The sequence below is a fragment of the Rhincodon typus genome, chromosome 3 (genome assembly GCF_021869965.1).
Source record: "Rhincodon typus isolate 14 chromosome 3, sRhiTyp1.1, whole genome shotgun sequence".
Taxonomy (NCBI): Eukaryota; Metazoa; Chordata; class Chondrichthyes; order Orectolobiformes; family Rhincodontidae; genus Rhincodon; species Rhincodon typus.
The window spans coordinates 95972844-95996013 of NC_063334.1; the positions used below are offsets into that span (position 1 = coordinate 95972844).

A 23170-nucleotide genomic window follows, 5' to 3' on the forward strand; every position below is an offset into this window, starting at 1 on the left:
CGTGCCCCCCACCCCACCCTCCCCTCCAACACTAATGGAATCCATTACATTGTGACTTGCATGGAAAATAACTTATTTCTCTGTCTCTATAACATTAAACAAAAATCCACCTTTATATTCAGCCTTGTGTTGAGTTTTCATAATGGTCTGCAAAGAATGCAAATCATTGCAAAGATCCTCCATAACGTCTATTGCTCATAATTTGTGATCTTTAAATATGGCAATTTTTAGCAAATTTAATTGCTAATTTTAAGCTTTAACGACATTTCATTAGGTGTTCCAAACGCACGATTTGGCCCATCTTTTTAATAAAACAGTTAATAAGCGGTATGGTGACCATTTTATAGAACTCCATGTTTTAATATTTGTATCCTATTGCACTTCAGATTGCGACTTACTTTCTGCTATAATTTACCTAAATAAATTGAAATAACTGATCCGAAATAATGTTCTTTTCCATGAAATATATTTGCTGACCTCGCCTTAAGTTTGATTCTACTGGAAGAGGCTGCGACTGCCAGTGACTCAATGATTCCTGCTCCGGAGCGCCATCTATCGCGGTCACAGCACCACCGTTTGTACGCGAATAGTACAGTAGTGAGGCAATTTCTTGTTGACTTGCAGATCCTGAAGATTCTAGACCAGAAGGCTATTAAACAAGCTTTTTTACCAACATCCGCAGGCCTGTGCGAACATTAACTGGATCATATCAGGAGCCGCCGTTGTCAATCAAGGTTGTCCATTCTAGCTAAAGCATTGTTCAGATTTCCGTAATATTTAGATGAACACGAATCGTGCAGACAAAAGTCGGGGCTGAACTTCCATTCCGTTGTACAGCAGAAAAATATACAAAGTGTTTCCCTTGAAAAGACTGTTTCGAATTGCGTTCTAGATGGTGAGTGCCTCTTATGCGAGTGATTGGAAAGTCATAGCCTCGGATTACAATAATGTTCTATTCCGTTGGTCGCAATTCATTTCAACATATGGCTTCCTGTTTGCATCAATTGCTCTCTTCCATTTCTGCTGTTTTTTGAAGCAACTGATTGATTTCGATATAGTTGAGGAAATGTTGATTATTTAAGATGTTCTTCACTTTCAATCGGCCATTCAAATGAAAAAAGTAATAAACTTCCACCAATATGTGTTCCATGTACACGTTACTCTGGCTAGGCTTGTTTTAGTGGCTCTGTTATTTCTTCAGTTGACTTCTTACATCCTTCCAAAAACGCCCATTATTAATAACCGAGCAAAGCTGTCGTGTCTGTGGACCAGATTTTTTCCACCGCTCCCACTCCCCGTCCCAACCCCATCACCAATTCTAGTCCCTGGCCATCGATTCCAATCCCGGTATCAGGCTGAACCAGACTGTGTGCAATCTTGTCGTCTTATTGGACTCCGAGTTAAACATCCCATCACATGGCGTCTCCATCACCTCTAAGTCCACTTCTAAAAACTGGCAACCTTCACCCTTTCCTCAGCTCATGATTTACTGAAGCCCTCAACCACCGGTCTGTTTGACAAACTATAAATAGGGAGTGAAACTGGCCAAAACCCCAGCATCAGGAAACGACTGTTACAAAGTAGCAACTGATATTTCAGTGAGCCTGGCTGTATTTTGCATTGGTCTGGAAAATTGAAGGTTTAGCATTTGTTTTGTGATCTTTAATGGAAACAAGATTGACTGGATGAAAAATCAGCAGTCTATTCCCTATCTGTCCATTTTGTGTTCCTCGCATAGGCCAGTCCCACTCACTTTATATTTATATGGCACCTTTAATGCAATAACACATCCACAGTGCTTCATAGAATTATTATAAAGCAAAGACTTAGCATTGAGCCAAATAGGAGAGATTAAGGATGATGAAGTAAAAGTTCATCACTGAGGTGGATTTTTCAGGAATACATTATATTCAAATGAAATAGGTGCAGAAGTGAACAATTTGACCCCTCAAGCCAGCTCTGCCATTCAATATTATCATGACTGATCTATCTGTGTTTCGAATTTCATTTACCCTGTTATCACCAAATTACTGAAGGAAATGGGGGAAGTTACCTGCATATTCAATTATTTTAATAATTTCCAGGACAGCCATCCATTGTCTACTCCTGTAGATTTCAGTTTATCCAAAAGCCAGTTGTCCATACCATAATTCACACCAAGCCCTATTCACCTAACATTTTTCTGCTGACAGAATTTGAGTCCTGTTCCAGCAATGTTTCAAATTTAAAATTATCATTCTTGTGTTTGAATCCCTCACCCACTCACAGTCCTGCAAATTTCAACAAATTTGTGCGCTCCCAATTTCTTAACATTTTCTGTTTATACCATATTCCTCAGACTATTGTTAAAATAGTAGGCAAATATTATCCCGGTGGCAGTAATTTCCAGGCTCAAAAATGAATAATGGTATTTCAGAAAACAAGGGCCAATAAATATGTTATTCTGTAATTGTAGTTATCACATATTATGTGAATCACTAATACAATTATTTTCTGTCCAGCTTTGTGAATCATTTTCTCTCATAATGGCTATTTAAACATCAATATATTTACAAATGCATAAAATGTCTACTCCAGAAATACTGGGAAATGTATCTGATATTTTATTAACAATAACACTTTTGGAGAGGATGCAGGATTGAGCCTTTGAATGCCTGATAACTGGTTTGAGGAAGGGTCACGGGATCCAAAATGTTAACTCTGATTTTTCTTCACAGATGCTGCAGACCTGCTGAGCTTTTCATAAAATCATAGAATCCCTACAGTGTAGGAACAGGCCCTTCAGCCCAACAAGCCCACACCGATCCTCAGAGCATCCCACCCAGATCTATCCCCCTATAACCCACACATCCCTGAACACTACAGGCAATTTAGCGTAGCCAATCCACCTGGCCTGCACATCTTTGGACTTCCAGCAACTTCTGTTTTGTTCCTGATTTACAGCACACACAGTTCTTTTGGTTTCTTTTTTTTTCAAAATGGAAACCAGTTTGAAAGCATCCCAGGCAGTCTACTGGATTTAGCTTTTTAATGGTAAGAAACTATGACCTATCAGCACTTTGCTAGCATAAGAAATGTCAAAAGAAGTTAGAGGCCACTGAGCAGGAGAGAATAATACAATATTCTCTGCTCATGTTGTTCTATAATACTATTTGCTTCAAATCTGCAGAATAATTACACCATTTGTTTCGGTAGAATTGCAGCTATATCATATAACATATGCTTGAGAACATTTTACAAGCACAGTCCACCTCATCAAGCAGGAATCCACAAATCTATTGAATGTTCATGCATGTATTGTGAGATTAGTAGAATTTTCCATGCAGGTCTGGCATTCTTATCAATTTGATGAAGTAAGTTTGAGTTGGTGTTGTGGAAGTGAATTTATTTTCCCTTCAGGCTTAAGGTTCAACGTAATATATTATTTTGAAAGCAAAAGAGGAAGACAATCACTGTGACGATAGCAAGTATGGAGGTAATTCCTTCCGAGCATGTGGTTTGACAACCGTAAATCTTCAATGTAATAAATCTTCAGAAAGTATATGTAAACATCACTGGTTGAACACTCAAGGATGAGTGATGTATTAAAGTGTTCCTTTCTTGAGTAGCTTTTTAGTTACAGTCAAGGATGAGAATGTGTCCAGAGCTAAGAAGTCAATTTGTTATGATTTCTTTATTTAGTAATTTAAGTGGCCATTTAACTTCCTCAAACCTTCTTTGGAAGATTAGAAAAGTGAGAAACAATTATTCCTGCTTGGAAACACTTATGAAACATGGAAATATAGAAATAAGAATTCGGAGTGGGTCATTTGGTCTTTCCAGCCTGCTCTGCCAGTCGATATGATAATGGATGAACTTGATCTCAATGCCATTTTCCTATTTTCTCTCCACATCCCCAAAATATTCTCAGTGACCTGGATTTCCATGGTAGTGAATTCCACAGATTTACCACACTCTAAATGAAGAAATATTTCTTCATCTCAGTCCTAAATGGCCTACTCCATATCCTGAGACTGTGACCCTCGTTCTAAACTCCCCGACTATGGGAAACATTCTCTCTGCATCTAGGCTGTCTATCTCTGTTAGAATTTTATATGTTTTGATCAGATTGCCTTTCATTCTTCGAAACACTAGTGAATACAGGCCCAGTTGAGCAAATGTATTTTTATACAATGGTCCTGCCATCCCTGGTAGGACCCAAGTGAACCTTTGTTGCACTCCCTTTATGATATGCCATTTGCCTTCCTAACTGCTTGCCATAGTTGCTTGTTTACTTTCAAAGACTGGTGTACAAGGAAACCCATATGAAATACACTTGTCCTCATTGGAATGTATGCTGATTTAGACAGTTTAGTTTGTTGATTTGAAATAATTTGTTATTTAGCAGAATGTTGAAAACAAAGGGGAAAAGCATTAATTAGATATTGCTAGGAATATGTCAGAGATAAAAGAGAAATGTTAAAAGCACATTCAAGTTCAGCCAACATAAACAATTTGAGGTATATATTAGTATACAGGTAGACATAACATTAAATGATGAGACAAGTAATGAGTTAAGTATATTTAAAATAAAATAACAAATAATTGAGTAAACTAAACAAACTCAAAGAGGATACAGTTCCTAATCCAAATACATTGCATCCCAGCGTTTTAAAATAATCCAAGGATGAAATAGCAGAAGGCATTATTAGTAATACTTAATAATTCTTTACAGAATGGTGTAGTGTCAGATGACCAGTGGATATTTAATGCATTTCCTGTATTTAAAAAAGGGGGCAGAATGTGTCCAGGGAATTGAAATATAGAAGGCAGACATTAATGAAGAAAAACTTTACTGTAGCACTCTCTGACACATTTCTCATTTGTCATTCGGACACTTTTTATTTATACCATGTCCCTCAAACTTCAAAATTATGAAAGTTTTTTATAGAGTGATATGGAAAGAAATATTGCACACAACAGTATAACTGGAGTTCTTCAATATAATATAGGCACCAAGAAACCAGAAAAAATTGTTCAACCAAAGAATTTGGAACATATTGCCACAACAAGTGCAGAAGATAGATGCAATAAGGGAAGGCTAGAAAAGCATTTGAGGTAGAAGGGAGTCAATGGTTACAATGAAAGGAAATGTGCAGTGGATAAAGGTGACTTGGTGGATATACCTAGCTAGATTTCCAGAAGGCATTTGATGAGGTGCCATATCAAAACCTTTTGCAGAAGATAAAGAGGCACAATGTAGGGGGTAGCATATTGGTATGGGGAAAAAATTGGCTACCTAACAGGAAGCAGAGAGGAGGTATAAATGGGTGTATTCTGGTTGGCAAGATGTAATGATTGGTGTGCCACAAAGATTACTGTTGGGTCCTCAACATTTTACAATTTAGCTCAATGATTTCGATGAAAAAAACTGAAGGCATAATTGTTAAATGTGTTGATGAAACATAGGTAAGTAGGAAAGTAAGTTTTGAAGAGGCCACCAGGAGGAGGCTACAAAGAGACATAGGTTAAGTGAGTGGGCACGTATGTGGCAATGGAACATTATGTGGGAAAGTTTTCATTTTGGCAACAAGAATATAAAACAACATTTCATCTAAATAGTGAGCTCTGAGATGCAGAGAGATTGTGCATATCCAGGTGCCTGAATCACAAACAGTGAGTACGCAGGTGCAGCAAATCATTAGGAAAGCTAATAGAAAGTTGTTGTTTATTTCAATGGGTTTAAATAGAAAAGTAGGGAGGTTATGCTTCTATTATACAGGGCATTGGTGAGGTCATATCTGGAGTACCCTGTACAGTATTGCAAGTTCCCCTCCAAGCCACTCACCATCCTGATTTGGAAATATATTGCTATTCCTTCAATGTTGCTAGGTCACAATCCTTGAATTCCCTCACTAATGGCATGTGGGTCAACGTACAACAGGTGGACTGCAACAATTCAAGAAGGCAGCTTACCATCACCTCCTCAAGGGCAACCAGGGAACTAGAGATGGGTGATAAATGATGGCCAGCCAGTGACACCCATATCTCACAAATGAACTAAAAATATTATGAAATTTGAAAGATTAAGAGGTGACTTGATTAAAAGATATAAGATCCTGAGTCATCTTGACAGAGTGATTGTTTCCTCTTGTGAGAAAATCTATAACTAGAGGTCATTGGTTATAAATAAGTGTTCACCTGTTTAAGGTAGAGGTGAGGAATAATTTATTCTCTCAGAGAGTCATGAGTCTTTAAAACTGTCTTTCTCAAACAACATTGGAAGCAGAGTCTATGAGTATTTTTAAGGCAGAGGTAGATTGCTTGGAATGCAAGAGAGTGAAAGGTTATTAGGTGCAGACAGGAATCTGGAGTTGATGTTGCATTCAGATCTGCAATGATCTGATTTAATGGCAGAGCAGGCTTGAGGTGGTAAGTGATCTTCTCCTGCTTTTAACACGAATGCAATTATGTGGATGGGAAAATATGAGAGAAGGCTTCAGTGGAGCATTATTACGCTGGCATGGAGGTTTTGGGCTGAATTTTTTTATACAGTCATGTGATGTGGTTACTGCTGACCAATCCTAATTTCCCAGGGGAATATGGTGGTGAGCTGCTTTCTCAAATCACTGCAGTTCTTGGCGTGCAAGGACAGTTACAGTACTGTTAGGAAGGGAGTTCCAGGATTTTGACAAAGTAACAGTGAAGGAACATTAACAGAATTCCGTGTCAGGATGGTGTGTGACTTGGAGTAGAATTTCCAGCTTGTCATGTTCCCATGTATCTGCCGCCCTTGCCCTTCTCAATGGTAGTGGCTGTGGGTTTGGAATGTGCTATCGAAGGAGTGTGGAAAGTTACTCCAGTGCATCTTGTACACGGTAAACACTGCTGTCACTGTAAGTGCCATGTATCTTATATAATCCTTAGTAAAAGAGCACACATGTTCAGATTTAAAATTTAAAAACAGAGAAAATAATGATCCTTAGTAAGGATAATTGTGAATTTGACACTACTGAGATCCTTATTAATTGTGGAAAAGATAGTTAAACTTTATAGAAAAATAATAGATTGAAGAACAAATTATATGATAAATCAACTCAGAAGAATTCTGTGTAATATATCACACCCTAAATTAATCATTGGCAATATTGCAATGTTATGACACAGTTTGCCCAATATTTCAATGAAGGTGTTGACCTAACTAAAATGAACACAGTTAAGTACCAAATTTGCTGGCAGATTCAGTAGTAAGTTTTAGCTTTATACATTATAGAAAATAAAGACTTTTTTTGTTCCGGTGTGAAGTGGTTATTGAGCAATGGCTCACCCCTATCAATTTGGAAAATTTCGTTATTTCCAATTTTCCACAAACACTTCTTTAATACTTCTCAAAGCCAATATACAAGAATCAGTAAACCACCTTGTGCTAAAAAAAGTTGTACCCTTTATACTATGTGTGTAAATTGACTTCTATGTATCTTACATAATTCAATTAAAACACTAATTAATGTAAAGCACTTTGAAAAACATTTCTGTGAGACTTAACAAAGTGTTGTAAAAATTCAAGCCTTTCATTCTTAAAAGAAATTCAAGATTTTGGAAATAAAAATACGTTAAGTAGTTCACAAACCAACAAATACAGTTAGAAATAAAATGAACAAGTATGAATGCTGGAAATAAGAATTTGAAAGTAAAATTTCTGATGTAAAGCCTGTGTGGAAGATAGTAACAATTTTTCCATTTTATTTGTTGATTACTTACACCCTACTTTCTTACTGTTTGGACTCCAGTCAATCATATATAAAATATCATGGTTATTGGCCACATCTTGCACATCCGTTGTGAGGAAGCAAATATTATTTTATCAGCCAATCTAGAAGATGGCCGTACAATCATTGGAAAGTGAAAAAATACATCTTTGGAACTCTTCCAACAAGTATGAGGAAATTTGATCTATTTACAATCATATATGGGACACATTTGTTTTACTATACATTAAGCCTTGAAATGTACATGACCCTTATACTGGATATTATTTCCATCAATAAAATATGTGGCTGTTAGACAGTTAGTGGAATATTAACATTTCTATTCTGACTCCACTTCCATGACAGAGCAGTGGTGGATGTTTTGTATCATGATACATTGAGGAAGAAATTAAAACATTCTACTTCCTTAAATATGATGAAGTGAGTCTTTGATTGGCCACTTTGATATTGAGCACTATTTAAGAAAACCTTTTTGGTTTCTCTCCAGAATGTCACTTTTTAGAAATACATCAACATTTGAGGATAAAACTAAATAAGATACAACTGTGAGGAAAATATGAGTAACTGTAGGAAGATATAGACAAGATATAGACAAATTAAGAGTGTGGCTAGAAATGTAGCAAATGCAAAGTAGTTCAAAGTAGATGAATGTGAATAGACACATTCCGGAATTATCATAAGAAAATGGCAAATTTTCTTCAGTGGAACAGAGCGAAAGGAAGATTTGGGGGTATAAACGCACAGAGGACAAAATTAGCCTCTATGCCAACTTTCCAGATGGAAAATGGGCAAAAATTACCAATTTCAAGGGGCAACATGGCTTTTATGCACTTGCGTTGCTTGATGGATTCTCCTATCACTTAAACAAATGAATATTTAGCAAAGAGACAAATTGTTTGCCATCTAGGTTGATTTTGCTTATAGGTATTTTACATCAGTCTTCACTGTGGAAGACACAAGTAGTTTATTAGAATTTGTGGCAGGAGGCAGAGGTGAGTGTATTGGCCACCATTAAGGAGAAGGTGCTGGGGAAGCTGAAAGGTTTGAAGGTGAATAAATCACCTGCACTGGATGGACTACAGTGCAGAGTTCTGAAAGAGATAGCTGAGGAGACATAGAACTCCTTAGAACCCTTGTCTTTCCTTTTAAGAAACTTAAAATAATCACCTGTGTGTCAATTTTTACATTCTTGCCCTTAAACAGTGAAACTTTCACTCAACTGACACCAAATATTCTTTAAAAAAAAATTATCAAATGAGGCAAAAGGTAATAAATGTGCCATTCTACTCCTCCTTACCTATCTGTAACAATGCAGCTACTAATTTTTAAGCCACAGTTTTCCAAACAATTATCTACACTCTGTGTAAGGAATTTTCAATTGATTGTTTTAGAATCAGAAATCCTGAAATAAATTTAAGATTTTGGTACGCTTGATAAAACATGGGCCTAATGTAAGGATCTGTGAATTACAGGGCAGTCTTATTTTAATCTATGATGCATGTTGGCATTGTACCTTTCAGAAATGATTACAATGGTGACTTGTAATTCTTAAATTAATTCCAAGGCTTCTGAGAAAATGAACTCCACTACTAGAAATTTCAAAGGAAAAGCAATTCAGTGAAACTTGGAATTGATAGATAGACTAACATCAGATCATAATGCATCTTAGCACTAGAAATTCTTTTGAGTGCTTTCAAATGCAAAATAAGAGTGTGCTGAGAACGTGCACAGAGCCTCCAGGTGTTGGCTGAAATTGTGCTTCAGACCTCATGACCATCCTTCGCCATTGTCACTATTTCAGTACCCAGGAATAGGTCAGAAGTTTAAAGCGGACAAATTTCGTCTAGCTGCTTCATTGATAGTGATGCTCAGACAATTCCTGTGATAGCAGGAGGAATACAGATTGGATATTAATGTAGTTCATCAGCAGCCCATGATAGCGTGTAAAATGAGTGGACTACTCTTGCTCCTTCTAGAACATGAGGTCATAAGAACATATTTAGTACATGGCTAGAACTTACAATGATCCTGTCAAAGAGCAATAGACCAGGTCTTTGGAAAACATACTTGTCAATTGTGGATCTGTTGATTAGGACTTTCAACCCTGAGTCAGAGGCCTGCGTGTCTAAAAGTGTTAAGCACAACAATGTACACTGTTAGAGCTGATCTCTTTCAGACTAAACATTAAACTGAGATCCTGTTTGCTTGCTCATGTAAATGTAAAAAAAAATGTTTTATGACAATGACATTTGTCCTTGGTGGTCTGTCAATAATTACCCTTAAAGCTGCATCAGATTTTCTGGTCATCATGTTGTTGGTGGGAACTTGCTGTATGCAAATTTCCTACATTACAATTCCAACATAACAGCAAGTGTACTTCAAAAGAACTTTTTTGGCTTTCAAGCACTTTTGGATGTCCTGATGTTGCTATTTCAATACAAATCTTTTTTACGTATGTAGTGCGTGCATTGCCCAGTCTCAATGAAGTGGCAGAAGATGCCTTGAAACAGGCATTAAGCATATCATTAAGATATTTAATGGATCTAGAGACATTGTTTGAAAATTACATGATCCATGTAATTTTTGAAATGATCCTGGTGTATTTCAGCTGCAGCACCAGAAGATTGCTGCTTTTTGACCCAAGTTTTCAGCCAGGAAAATGGGGTTGCATAATCCTTTGTCACTGCCATTTATTTTAAGGTGTCCTAAAGCAACATTAAATGATGCTTGAACTTCAGTTAAACTAATACAGGAGACTCAACAATTGATTAATGCGGGGGCAGCTTATTGTCTTACACTCATGATGAATGACATGTGACTTAAATAACCCTTTTCTGGATTGAAATAAGTTTTATTATATGGAAATAGAAGTAAATTACATGATTGGAATATGTGGTTATAAAATTACAAATAATTTGATAGTGCATAATTAAAGCAACGTGTATAGCAGATTGCCTTCAAATGGGGCAGAATACTGTTTTACACATGAAAGAAGTTTCTACAGAGAAATACATTGAGATGGTTGCATGGAGATTGTGTAATATGATTAGTTTCCACTACTTAGATATAGAGGCTTTCCCACATATACAGACACACAAGGCAACTGTAGTGATTGTAATGAGGTCAGCCAGTTAGATCTCATAGAATGAGTTCCCTGATTGGGGGTGTTAATCTGGTCCAATCAGAGAGCCCTGGCTAACAGATAAAAAGAGGAGTGCCAGAGATTCAGTGCCAGTCAAAGACGGTTCATGTGCAATTTAGGGATGACTCGGAGACTGGATAGGGTCTAGGCCCAAAACGTCAGCTTTCCTGCTCCTCTGATGCTGCTTGACCTGCTGTGTTCATCCAGCTCTACACCTTGTTATCACTGCCCTTAGTGAAGTTGTTTCAGCAGCTGAAGCATATTCTTATGTTTCTTTGGATATGTTGATTTTTTTCTGGAACATGTCACTAGCCTGTCCTCAGAGAATCGATCATTTTTTCCACCTGCTATTAGAGTATTAGATAGAATTACAGGTTGATAATCAACCTGTTTCGGTACATTATCAATGTCCCTACCAAAACCATCAAATCCTATGGATGGATTTGGACCCAAAGGTTCTGGCTCAAAGGTAGCTACCCACACTGCCACAAGACCTCTCGCTTCCACTTTCAGGAAGAGGAATAATTTTGACTTTGGCTGAAAGTATAAGAAGGGTAATGTCAGATCACCTGCTCCTTATATATCTCTCTTGAGTGGCTTGAATGAGGTCATGGATGATCTGATATTGCCTGTTTGATACAATTGCCCAAAGTCAAAATTACGTCCCTGAAGTGGCAACTATTTTTATGACAAATATGAAAACACACAATTTATGACCAAATTACTGACAAATTTATAGGAGCAGACTTTTTGCTTTCCAGATACAGAATGCAATTCCCCCTCTAAATCAACACTCACTCACCGGTTGTACACATCCATAGAAGTTAGGACTGTTTTGCTGCCAATCTTGGTGGCTGCTGTCAAGGGAGCTTATGTTGTTTCTCCAACTTCTCTATTGTTTGTCCATATGCAGTCACTCTACTCATACAGATGACAAGGACAGCTGTAGCCAAGTGAGATAAATCCCAATTCCAGTGCCTGTTGTCACACTCAAAGTCAAATCAAATTGCCAGACTTGATAGTAATCACAATCAAATTCCTGGAGTGCGAGAGACAATTAATGAGCATGAACTTCAATCCTCATGAGATAAATAATATTAACCTTGAACTCATCCTGAGTGATATGATATAAGAACTAAGACCAGGAGTAGGCAATTTAGCCCCTCAAGTCTGCTCTGCCATTTAATACAAATGATGACCATGAAACATGCGAATGAATCACAAACACCCTCCTGACTGTAGATGGACACACATTATAATTCACCAGACAATAGTTCCATCAATTTAGAAAAGCCACTGCTTGACTCACAGAAATCCTATCAAAGTAAATACAAACTATGGATGCACTATAATGGATTTAGGTGCTCAGCTTGCTTGTCCAACATTAGAGTTTTCCAATTAACTGGAGACATGTATCTACCTTTGACAAGATGGAAAAACATCTGAGATGATTAACCATGCAGATGTTCTGATGAAAACTGAAATGTTAACTCTGGGCAGAATTGTCCCAGCCTCTGAAAATTGAACGTGGAGAGAATGTTGGGAGAATCACGTGAGATGACCAATGACATCAAGAACAAAAAATCCCATTTTCTAACACAAGTGTTGAATGGCACGACAAGATTCTCACCAGAGTGGCAAGAAGCCTATTTGCATACATTAACAGCTTATTATTCATTAATCTCTCCTTATTTATTTGCAGTTTCCCATTTTCCCACATGCCAGATTAAAAAGTAGATAGTGATAACTCCCACTATGAAAGTTGGAGCAGCTACATGGTGCTTCCAGCTAACCATTTTCCCTTCTGCGCTTCCATCGCTGACATCACACACAAACATCTCAAGGCTGCAAGGCTGCTTCATATACAGTGACTGCATTCAACGCATGTTCATCAGCATCTGATGTGTACCAGCCTCACCCCATTATGGCACTTCTCCGATTCACTTACAATATGGTTCTGCACTTCATTGCTTTACTTTGGAGCACTGCTTTCATTATAATGCTGCTGCTATGACACTGTTGCACCTTCCAAATTCTCATATAATGCAGATGACAAAGGAGCTGCTCACTTCACACCTTGGACTTCTTCAGCCAGAGAGTGGTGAATCTATGGAATTCACTGCCACAGAAGGCTGTGGAGGCCAGGTCATTGAGTACATTTAAGACTGAGATAGATAGGTTCTTGATTATCAAGGGGATCAAGGGTTACGTGGAGAAAGGGGGAGAATGGGATTGAGGAACTTATCAACCATGATGAATGGTGGAGCAGACTCGATGAGCTGAATGGCCTAATTTCTGCTCCTATGTCTTATGTCTTATGGTCTTGGGCCATAAAACATCATATAGCACTAAAGATCGCAAGTCTGCACCTTCAATCCTGTAGCAGACATTTGCTTACACATCTAATGGTGAAATATGAACACTTATTAACATTATGATAATGTATTTACAAGCAATTGTCACCCAGTTCTCCTATTTGCCTTCAGCTCCTGATCTCATAGAATCCCTAAAGTGTGGAACAGGTCATTCAGCCCAACAAGTCCACAACAGCCCTCCGAACAGCATCCCACCCAGACCCATTTCCGTACATTTTCCAATGTCTAACCCACCTAACCTAAACAGCCCTGGACACTATGGGGCAATTTAGCATGGCCAATCCACCTAACCAGTGCATCTTTGGAACACGGGAGGAAACCAGAGCACCCAGAGGAAACCCACACAGATACAGGGAGAATGTGCAAACTCCGCACAGACAGTCGCCCAAGGGTGGAATCAAACCCAGGTCCCTGGCGCTGTGAGGCAGCAGTGCTAACCACTGAGCCACTGTGCCATCTTGGTTCAAAATTGGACATAGAGCTGAATTTCAGGGGTGACTGACCATGTCGGCACTTGGCATCAAGGCCGCATTCAACAAAATATGGCATCGAGGAGCCCTAGCAAAACTGGAATCAGTGGGAATTGGGGACATACTCTTTACTGGTTGGAGCCTTATCTCAATATAGGAAGATGGTTGTGACTGTTGGAGGTGAGTCATTTCAGCTCCATAATATCACTACAGGCTTCCTTGGATTAGTGTCCTTGGCCCAACCATCTTCAGCTATTTCATCAATGACCTTCTCTCCATCATAAGGTCAGAAGTGGGGATGTTTGCTGATGTTTGTGCAATATTAAGAACCATTCGCAACTCCTCAGATACCAAAACAGTCCATGTTCAAATATAACAAGACCTGGAAAATATCCAGGCTTGAGCTGACAAGGGTCAAGTAACATTTGTGTCACACAAATGCCAGGCAATTGTCAGGATTGTCTAATTAGAGACAATCTAACCACTCCCCCTTGATAATCAATGGTGATACCATCACTGAATTCTCTACTATCAACAGTCTAGCGGTTATCATTGACCAGAAACTCAACTGGAATCACCACATAAACACAATGGCTACAAGAGCAGGTCAGAGGTTAGGAATACTGCAGCAATCGACTCACCTCCTAACTCCCTAAAGCCTGTCTACCATCTACAAGCCACAAGTCAGGAATGTGATGAAATCGTCCCCGCTTGCCTGGATATGTGAGGCTCTAACAACATTCAAGAAGATTGACACCATCCAGGACAAAGAAGCCTGTTTCATTGGCACTACATCCATAAGTATCCATTCCTTATAACACGAATGCTTCGTAACAGCGGTGTGTATGATCTACAAGATGCACTGCAGAAGTTCACCATGGATCCTTTAACAACACTGTCTAAACCCATGAGCACTCCCATCAGAAAGGACAAGGGCAGTAGATGCATTGGAACACCACGACCTGCAAAGCTTCCCTTCAAGCCACTCAACATCCAGATTTGGAAATATATTGCCATTCCTTCACTGTCGCTGGGTCAAAATCCTGGAACTCCCTTCCTAAGGGCATTATGGATCTACCTACAGCACATGGACTGCAGTGATTCAAGAAGCAGCCCACCACCAACTTCTCAAGGGCAATTAGGACCAGCAATAAATGCTGGCCAACCAACGATGCCCACGTCCCACAAGTGAATGAAAAAAAACTTCTTTCTTTCCCTCCCATTACACCTCAGTGCAGTCCTAAGATCTGCAACTAGGTGGAAGGAGCTTGCCATACAGAAACGTTGATATGAAGTGTATGATTTACGAATGTTTTCGTATTATTTAATTTAGAATTTGCATTAGGAACTAGTAGCAAGTGGGTTATGGTCTGTGTGTATGAGGGAACTTTAATGATTAACTTGTCAGCAAATTCTGGAGCCATGATGTTATTTAAAAACCAACATAAGAGGGTGTCTCTGGGTGATAGAGGGTATTTGTTTGCAGTGGAAGAGTTTTACCACAGACAAAGTAAACATTGAGGAGTGTTTGCACGCTTTCAGTTTAGAAGTATCAAAATATTTTGTTTGTTAATGGATAAGAACTCATAGTTTGCAAAGTTTTGTTTTCAGCTCACAAAAGTCCTGATTCAAATTGCAAGCATGAAACAGTTTCCCCTAGAGAAAGAAGTGAGTTCAGAAAAGTTAGAAAATAGGTTACCTTAGTGTAAGGGTTTTAGTTGAAAATTCGAGACCAGAAGTGTTTGGTTAGAATCCTGAAAGGCTTATTTGAAGCTAAGAAACATTAAGCTCAGTTGTCTGACTAAGAAAAAGGTTATCAGACTCTCAAAATTTGGAATTGAGGGAAACAGTAAAGATAAACCCATGGATGTACAGAGAAGCGGACTTTCTCTGATGTTTGAGCATAGTGAAGTGATTGTGTTCAGATCGATGGGATTGCATTTTTGCTGGGTGTTCTGGATTCTTTCACAGTGCGTTAAAACTAACTTGATTTATTCTATTTTATCTCTTTTTGCATTATGAATACTGTTTTATTGTTTAAAACTAAATCTACAGCATTGTGTGCTATATTTCAGTGAAAGGTGACTTTGTTACATAAAAAATAAATTGAGCAAGCCACATTTCAGATTTTGATCCAATATCAGCTGGGATAATATATGAGGCCATTTGCCTGGAGTTTTGACTGAGTCACCCTGGAGATATTTGTGTCGGTAGGACCCTCACATACTGAATGTATTCTGCTCAAAGTCTGGTCTACCCTCAACGTTGACTCCTATAGAGCTGAAGGTGGCAGGCAGGGTGGAGGTGGATGGCTTAGCCAGCTCTGGAGTGTCCTGAAAAATAAAGTGAGGGAAGGAGTGAGATGAAAGTGACTGGCACAGTTGTTAATGCTGGTGCAGGTGGTGGAAAAGTTACGAAGTGTCCCAATTGAATAAGCAGAAGGCTTGCAGGGTTACAAGTGAAGGGTGTTGGGGACAGAGAGTGAAGGAAGATGTTGCATGCAATATCGAGAGTGGTAGATTACGAGAAACAACAGAGGATGCCTTGGTGGGAGGTGGTTGCAGTATGAGTTAGGGTGAGTGTGAGGCAGCTGAGAGAAGATGGTGGCACTTATCTGTGGAAGAGCAGAGAAGATTATTAACATTTTTCCTACAATGGTGGTCATTTCTTTGGACCGTGGAGACTGCACTGAATCGGATGGTAACCTCAGACCAGGAATGCAGGTTTTGGTGTTGAGGCATCCTCTGTTGTTTCTAGGGAAGACCGCTGACCCTCCTCTGCAGGAACTTCAGTTCCCTGTCTGCAAAGCAAAGCACAAATTTCCCCTTATCTGCCATAATCAAGGCAAGTTAATTGAACTATACAGGGTAACTGATGTCCAACGACAGTCAAACAATATACAGAGTACAATAGCATCCAGAGTCAAAAAGCACAGACTAATTTTTCTCTTAATCATCCAGGGATAATGAGATCAATAGCACCATTAGTTAAGTTAGAATAACAGACCTGATAACAGACCAGCTACAACTAATCTGATCTATTTGTTTTAATAGCCCATCGTATTGTTCATTAGCTCATGTGGGGTAGCACAAAACTGTACGTATTTATTATATTTATATATAAAAAAAATCTTCACTGAAATGAAGGTGTGTTATTCTTTTACTTAAGAAATATGCACATTCATGTCAGTGAAAATCATCACTCAATAGTTAATATTCAAAAATGTCACTAGTTGTCAACTTGCAGGTATCTCATTTGTACAGACAATATTTTTCAGGAAACAATTACAGTAATTGCACAATAATGGAAATTGAACATCAACTGAAACTTAATTAAAAAGTAAAGTGAAAATGGCGAACACTATTCTATACAATTCTATTAAAAAACAGAAAATGTTACATTACCTAAGAATTCCTATTAATGTTCAATAGATCATTGACACAAATTAATGCCATGGACATTAAAGTGAGCATGCCCAAATCCAGATTGCTCTTCAAACAACAGTTGGTTAACTCTTCTGCTAACCTCATTCATGATAACTGTATGGCAAACATGGTCATCTCCTCCACTGTTTGTAATGCTGTCCAGTGTACATGGGATGCATTCATTGAAAGTGAACCATCATAGAAAATGAACCATGAATAAGAAACATGATCCTCTGAATAGTGACAAAGATGTGGAGGTTACATCATGGCTAGCTGTGAAATATAATTTCAAATTACTCAAGTGGAAAAATGAAGATAACGCCAGAACAATGATGTTGTAAAGTTGGCTATTATTCATATTATTCAGTTACAATATCATTGTTCCTGAATTGTCTCATTAAATCACTGTGGAATTGGAATTTCAAAACTCACAATGCAAATACAATTTACTGTGTTGTTAAAAGTTAAGACTTGGGGCTGTATTTTAGGAGCACTCTGAGCTCACCTGTTTTAACGATAACTAGCAAGCCCACCCATCATACTGACACCCACCCCTCAGTAATTTAATGCTTGAAGCAGTGTTAATTGCTTTAAAGCAAAACGCTTGGACCCATCTTCAAAGAAAGTCCTGCCCAGAAGAGATGGCAGCCAACCCTGTAGTCCCAGCAGCACCAAGTGTGATGTGTGATTACTGTTTGAGCTACAGGCAGTCTCAGTGAAGAGGAGCCCAGACTTAAGGTAAAGATGGAAAATCACTGATGACAGGCTGGCAGGCCCTGGTGTTGGAGGCTGGAGGGGGTGGGTTTGGAGAGGAGTTGGGGAATGATTTGAGATGGTAGCTTGGGAGGGCAAAGAGGCAAGTATGACACAACCTAGTTGGGGGGGTGGGGGAGTGCCACCAATTTGCACAGTGGATTTGCAAAGAATGTCCCAACCATTGTTCAACACCAGTTTGTGCTCCATTGGCTGTTGACTACTTGCTTGCTGTTAATTTCACCTTGCTGTGGCTAAAATAGCAGCATAGCAGAATGAGGCTCAAGGGTGGGCAGGCTGCTCATTGCCTTCTCCAACAGTAAAACTTTGGACAGATCAGGGTCAAGCTGTTTGGTGGCTCACTGGATTTTAAAAGCCCCTCACCTTCAAACTTCTGGTGGGACGGGTTATAAAATCTAGTCCATTTTTAAAGAATTCTACACTGACTTAAAGCTACAAAACCCACCACTGCAAGTACACCAACACTATCCACAATATGAACTGAAAAACTAATAATACAGAAGCCTTTATAAAAGATTTGTGAAAAAGACTGTAAGATGCATAGCTAAGTAATTTGCATCCATGTAGTTCATAATGGTGACTCAAAAATAACTACTAGTACATTAGACTATCGAGGTAATAATGAATCATTATAGTTGCATGAGGTTCTCCACTCTCAGCGCAGAAAGAAAAAGTATATAGACACATTTGCATTTCAGAATATAGTACCTGCTGCAAGGAGTTCCTTATTCTTTTTATGTTGAATTCCTTTAACTGAAAAGACTGAGGCCTGTGAGCATCCTCTGCTGGAAGGGAATGAGATTAACTTTTAAAGAGAAAGAGGCAAGTTCCTGAGGGGAAGAAGTACATAAGTAAGTGCTTGTAAAATGAACTTCTGAAGGGGAAGAAAACAAATGTTTCTTTGCAGGGAATTCCAGGAAGAAAGGTTAAAGAAGCTTAACATTTTCCCACTAACAACAGGGGGATGAAGAAGAGAAATACACTGCCAAAAATGGAGAAAAATCAAGAAAAAATGAAAATGTAGAGACAGGTAGAGAGCGATTAGGAAGAGGTGAAGAGGAAGTTAGGAAGAGAAAAGGGGCAAGTGGAAAAGAGAGGGAGAAGGTTAAGGTACAAGACAGGAGAAGGATATCAAGATCTGGTGGCTTAGTGATCATGTTATACGGCAAGTAGCCAAGAGAAGGTGAGTTAAATTCCATGGTAATTTGATAATTTTCATTTAATTTTCCTAGCTGGAGATAAAAAGCTAGTGTCAGCCAAAGCAATGATGTAGTTTCTGTATAGAAACCTAGCAGAAAATTGATATCATTACACGGTTTCCCTAAATCTGACTCAAATCCCATAATAACCTTCAAATCTGGCTTAACATGCCTGTCAATTGATCAAACCGAAAAGGATGCCCACCACCACCCTCTCAGGAGAAACTTGCTCCCAATGAATGGCGTAAAGGTGGAATTTGCTATTTTAAGGAGTAGTTGAGGTAAATAATACAGATACACTTAAGGGAAAGAAAGATACTGGAAGAAAGAAAAGAACAAAAGGTTATGTTGACAGAGTTGGATGGAGATGTGGGGATGAAACTCATGGAAAATAAACAATGCAATTAATCTGGACTGAATGGACTGTTCTTGTACTTTACGTTCAATGCAATTCTAAGTGACTAGGAATGGGCAATAAATGTTGGTCCTGTCAGCAATATTTACAAACAGGAATAAATAAAACAGGGAGCAAAAAGGGGAAAACAGGAGAGATAGAGGGACACGATACAAGAAGTGATGGTCATGGGAATGATAACAAAGGAGAGGTATAATGGACTAGGAGAACTTCAAAATAGGACAAAGAAGACACATTTTGATACTCAAGGAAGAACAATACATGTTTTTGTGTTTGTTACAATAAAACAAAAGGGAGAATAAGCTCCAAACAACACTTTTTTCAAAAGATAGACACCAGGCAGAATATTGACTGGAAAAGTCAGACATGCAAAAGTAGCCGAGATAAAGATCTCATACAAAATGTATTTAGGATAATTTCTTAGAACAGCACATTATAGAACTGACCACAGTGCAGGCTGTACTGCACCTGGCATTGTGCAATGAGGTCAGATTAATTAAAATAGTGATGGTGCCACTTGATAGCAACAACCACAATATGATTGAAATTTTCATTCAGTTTGAGGGAGAGAGCAAGATTGCAGAATGCTATTGTACAGAAGGAGTGTCCTTGTGCACAAGTTATCATTCAGGTACGGCAAGTGTTTGGGTAACAAATGATTGCCTTCTATATCACTGGGATTAGAGTATAAAAGTGGATAAATCTTATTGTAATTGTACACAGTATTGGTGAACAACTCCTGGAGTAATGTTTGCTGTTTTGGTTTCATTATTGAAGGAAGTATTACACTTGTATTAAAGGTAATTCAGAGAAAGTCGGTAGAGTGATGAAAGACCAGGGGACATAGATTTAAGAAGAGGAGCAGAAGGTTTAGGATGTGAGGACAAATTTTTTTCACCTAGAGGGTTGTGGCAATATGGAAGTCACTGCCTGTAAGGGTGGTAGAGGCAGAAACCCTAATTGCATCTATGAAATATTTAGATGTGCACTCCATGACAAGACATGCAAGGCTATGGGCTAAGTGCTGGAAAATGAGTACAGAATAATTAGTTGCTTGTTTTTGATCAGCACAAAGAATCTTTTTCTGTGCTGGAGAACTCTATGATTCTTAAGTTCACGAAGGTGCTTCCAGGGGTGAATGGTTTATTTTGAAGAAAATTTGGTTTGGATTTAATATAAGGGAATGTGCAAGGCAGAGGGGTCTGATAGGGTCTTTTCTCTCAAAATGTGGAACTGGGGAGGCAGTTGGAAATAACAAGGTGTGGAGGTGGATGAACACAGCAGGCCAGGCAGCATTAGAGGAGCAGGAAAGCTGATGTTTTGGGTCTGGACCCTTCTTCAGAAATGGGGGAGGGGAAGGGGCCTCTGAAATAAATAGAGAGGGGGGAGGCAGAAGGTGGACAGAGGAGCAGATAGGTGGAGAGAAGATGGACAGGTCAAGGAGGCAGGATGAAGCCAGTAAAGGTGCGTGTAAGTAGGGAGTTGGGATGGGGGCTGGTCAGTGAGGAGGGAGGGGCAGGTAGGTGGGAAGCAAGACAGACAGGTCAAGGAGGCGGGGATCAGGCTAGTAGAGGTGAGGTGAGTGTAAGTAGGAAGTGGGGGTGGGGGTTGGTCAGTGAGATGGGAGGAGCGGATAGGTGGGAGAAAAGATTGACAGGTCAAGGAGGCAGGGACAAGAGGGGGGGCTGGTCTTGGGATGAGGTCGGGGGTGGGAAGCTTGTTAAGTCCACATTGAGACCACTGGGTTGTAGGGTTCCCAGGCGGAATATGAGGTGCTGTTCCTACAGTTTTCGGGTGGCATCGTTGTGGCAGGAGGAGGTCAGGATGGACATGTCATCCAAGGAATGGGAGGGGGAGTTGAAGTGGTTTGCGACTGGGAGGTGTTGTTGTTTGTCACGAACTGAGCGTAGGTGGTCCACAAAGCAGTCTCCAAGCCTCCGCTTGGTTTCCCTGATGTAGAGGAGGCCACATCGGGAACAGCGGATACATTATACCACATTAGCGGATGTGCAGGTGAACATCTGTTTAATGTGGAAGGTTTTCTTGGGGCCTGGGATGGAGGTGAGGGGGGAGGTGTAGGGGCAGATGTAGCACCTGCTGCGGTTGCAGGGAAAGGTGCCGGGGGTGGTGGGGCTAGTGGGGTGTGTGAAGTGGACGAGGGAGTCGCGGAGAGAGCGGTCCCTCTGGAAGGCAGATAAGGGGGGGGAGGGAAATATATCCTTGGTGGTGGAGTCGGATTGCAGGTGGCAGAAGTGGCGGAGAATGATGCGTTGAATCTGGAGGTTGATAGGGTGACATGTGAGGACAAGGGGAATTCTGTCTTTCTTGTTATTGCAAGGCGGGGGTGTGAGGGCTGAGGTGTGTGAAATGCAAGAGATGCGGTCAAGGGTGTTTTCAACCACTGTGGGGGGGAATTTGCGATCATTGAAAAACGAGGACATCTGGGATGTCTGGGAGTGGAACGCCTCATCATGGCAGCAGATGCAGCAGAGGCGAAGGAATTGGGAATAGGGGATAGCATTCTTGCAGGAAGGTGGGTGAGAGGAGGTATAGTCTAGGTAGCTGTGGGAGTCGGTGGGCTTGAAATAGATATCAGTTTCCAGGCGATTACCAGAGGTGGAGACAGAGAGGTCCAGGAAGGAGAGAGAGGTATCAGAGATGGTCCAGGTGAAATTAAGGTTGGAGTGGAAGGTGTTAGTAAAGTGGATGAACTGTTTGAGCCCCTCGTGGGAGCACGAGGCGGTGCCAATACTGTCATCGATGTAACGGAGGAAGAGGTGGGAGATAATGCCAGTGTAGCTGCAGAAGAGGGATATTCCACGTATCCTACAAAGTGGCAGGCATAGCTTGGGCCCATGCACGTACCCATGGCCACCCCTTTCATCGGTAGGAAGTGGGAGGAGTTGAAGGAGAAGTTGTTAAGGGTAAGGACGAGTTTGGTTAAGGCTGTCAGTGGAGGGGGACTGGTCAGGCCTGCAGGAGAGGAAGAAGCGGAGGGCTTTTAGGCCATCTGCATGGGGGATAAAAGTATATAGGGACTGGACGTCCATGGAGGAAGGTGTGACGTATTTAAAAGAGAGATGAGGAAGATTTTTGGTTCTTTCAGAATACAGTGTTTGGAATTCTCTTCCCCAGAAAACAATGCAGACTGGGTCTTCAAGACTGAGTACGACAGATTTGTGATAGACAGGAAAATCAATGGTAATGGAGGCGGGACACAGTTAGTAGGACACGATCCTCTGGTGTGGCTGGCAGAGCTGGACAGGCCGAACGGTTCCTGTTTACTTGGAAGCCCCGCCCCAGGCTGGGGCCGAGGGGTTACGTGCGGTGTCGTCACATCCGCTCTCCCTCTGGCCCGCCATCTTGCTGGCTGCCTCGTGTCTGTGATTTCCGCGGCTCTGGTGACAGACAGGCACGACCCACCGGGCACTCAAGGTAAACCGGCTCGGCTGTGGGGGGGGGAATTACTCCCTGTCAACCTGCCGCTCCGAGTCACCGTGAACTGGCGGGGCGGTTGTTGGGCTTCGTCCGGGTCCTCGGTACGGGTGGCAGCGCGGGGCGGACTCAGTGTGCTGCCGAGCCGCCGGTTTGGTGCGGGTTCCCCCATGCCCCCCTATCCCCC

The 23170-nt window shown here is 40.3% G+C and overlaps 1 protein-coding gene across 1 annotated transcript in view; it reads left to right on the forward strand.

Annotated features, from left to right (window-relative positions):
- The first annotated feature begins 22848 nt into the window (after nt 1–22848).
- Nucleotides 22849–23170, forward strand: part of btf3 (basic transcription factor 3) — a 16573-nt gene continuing 16251 nt past the window's right edge. The window contains exon 1 of the mRNA XM_020511384.2: nt 22849–22983. The gene's annotated coding sequence lies outside the window, so the exon portion shown is untranslated. The remainder of the gene's footprint in view (nt 22984–23170) is intronic.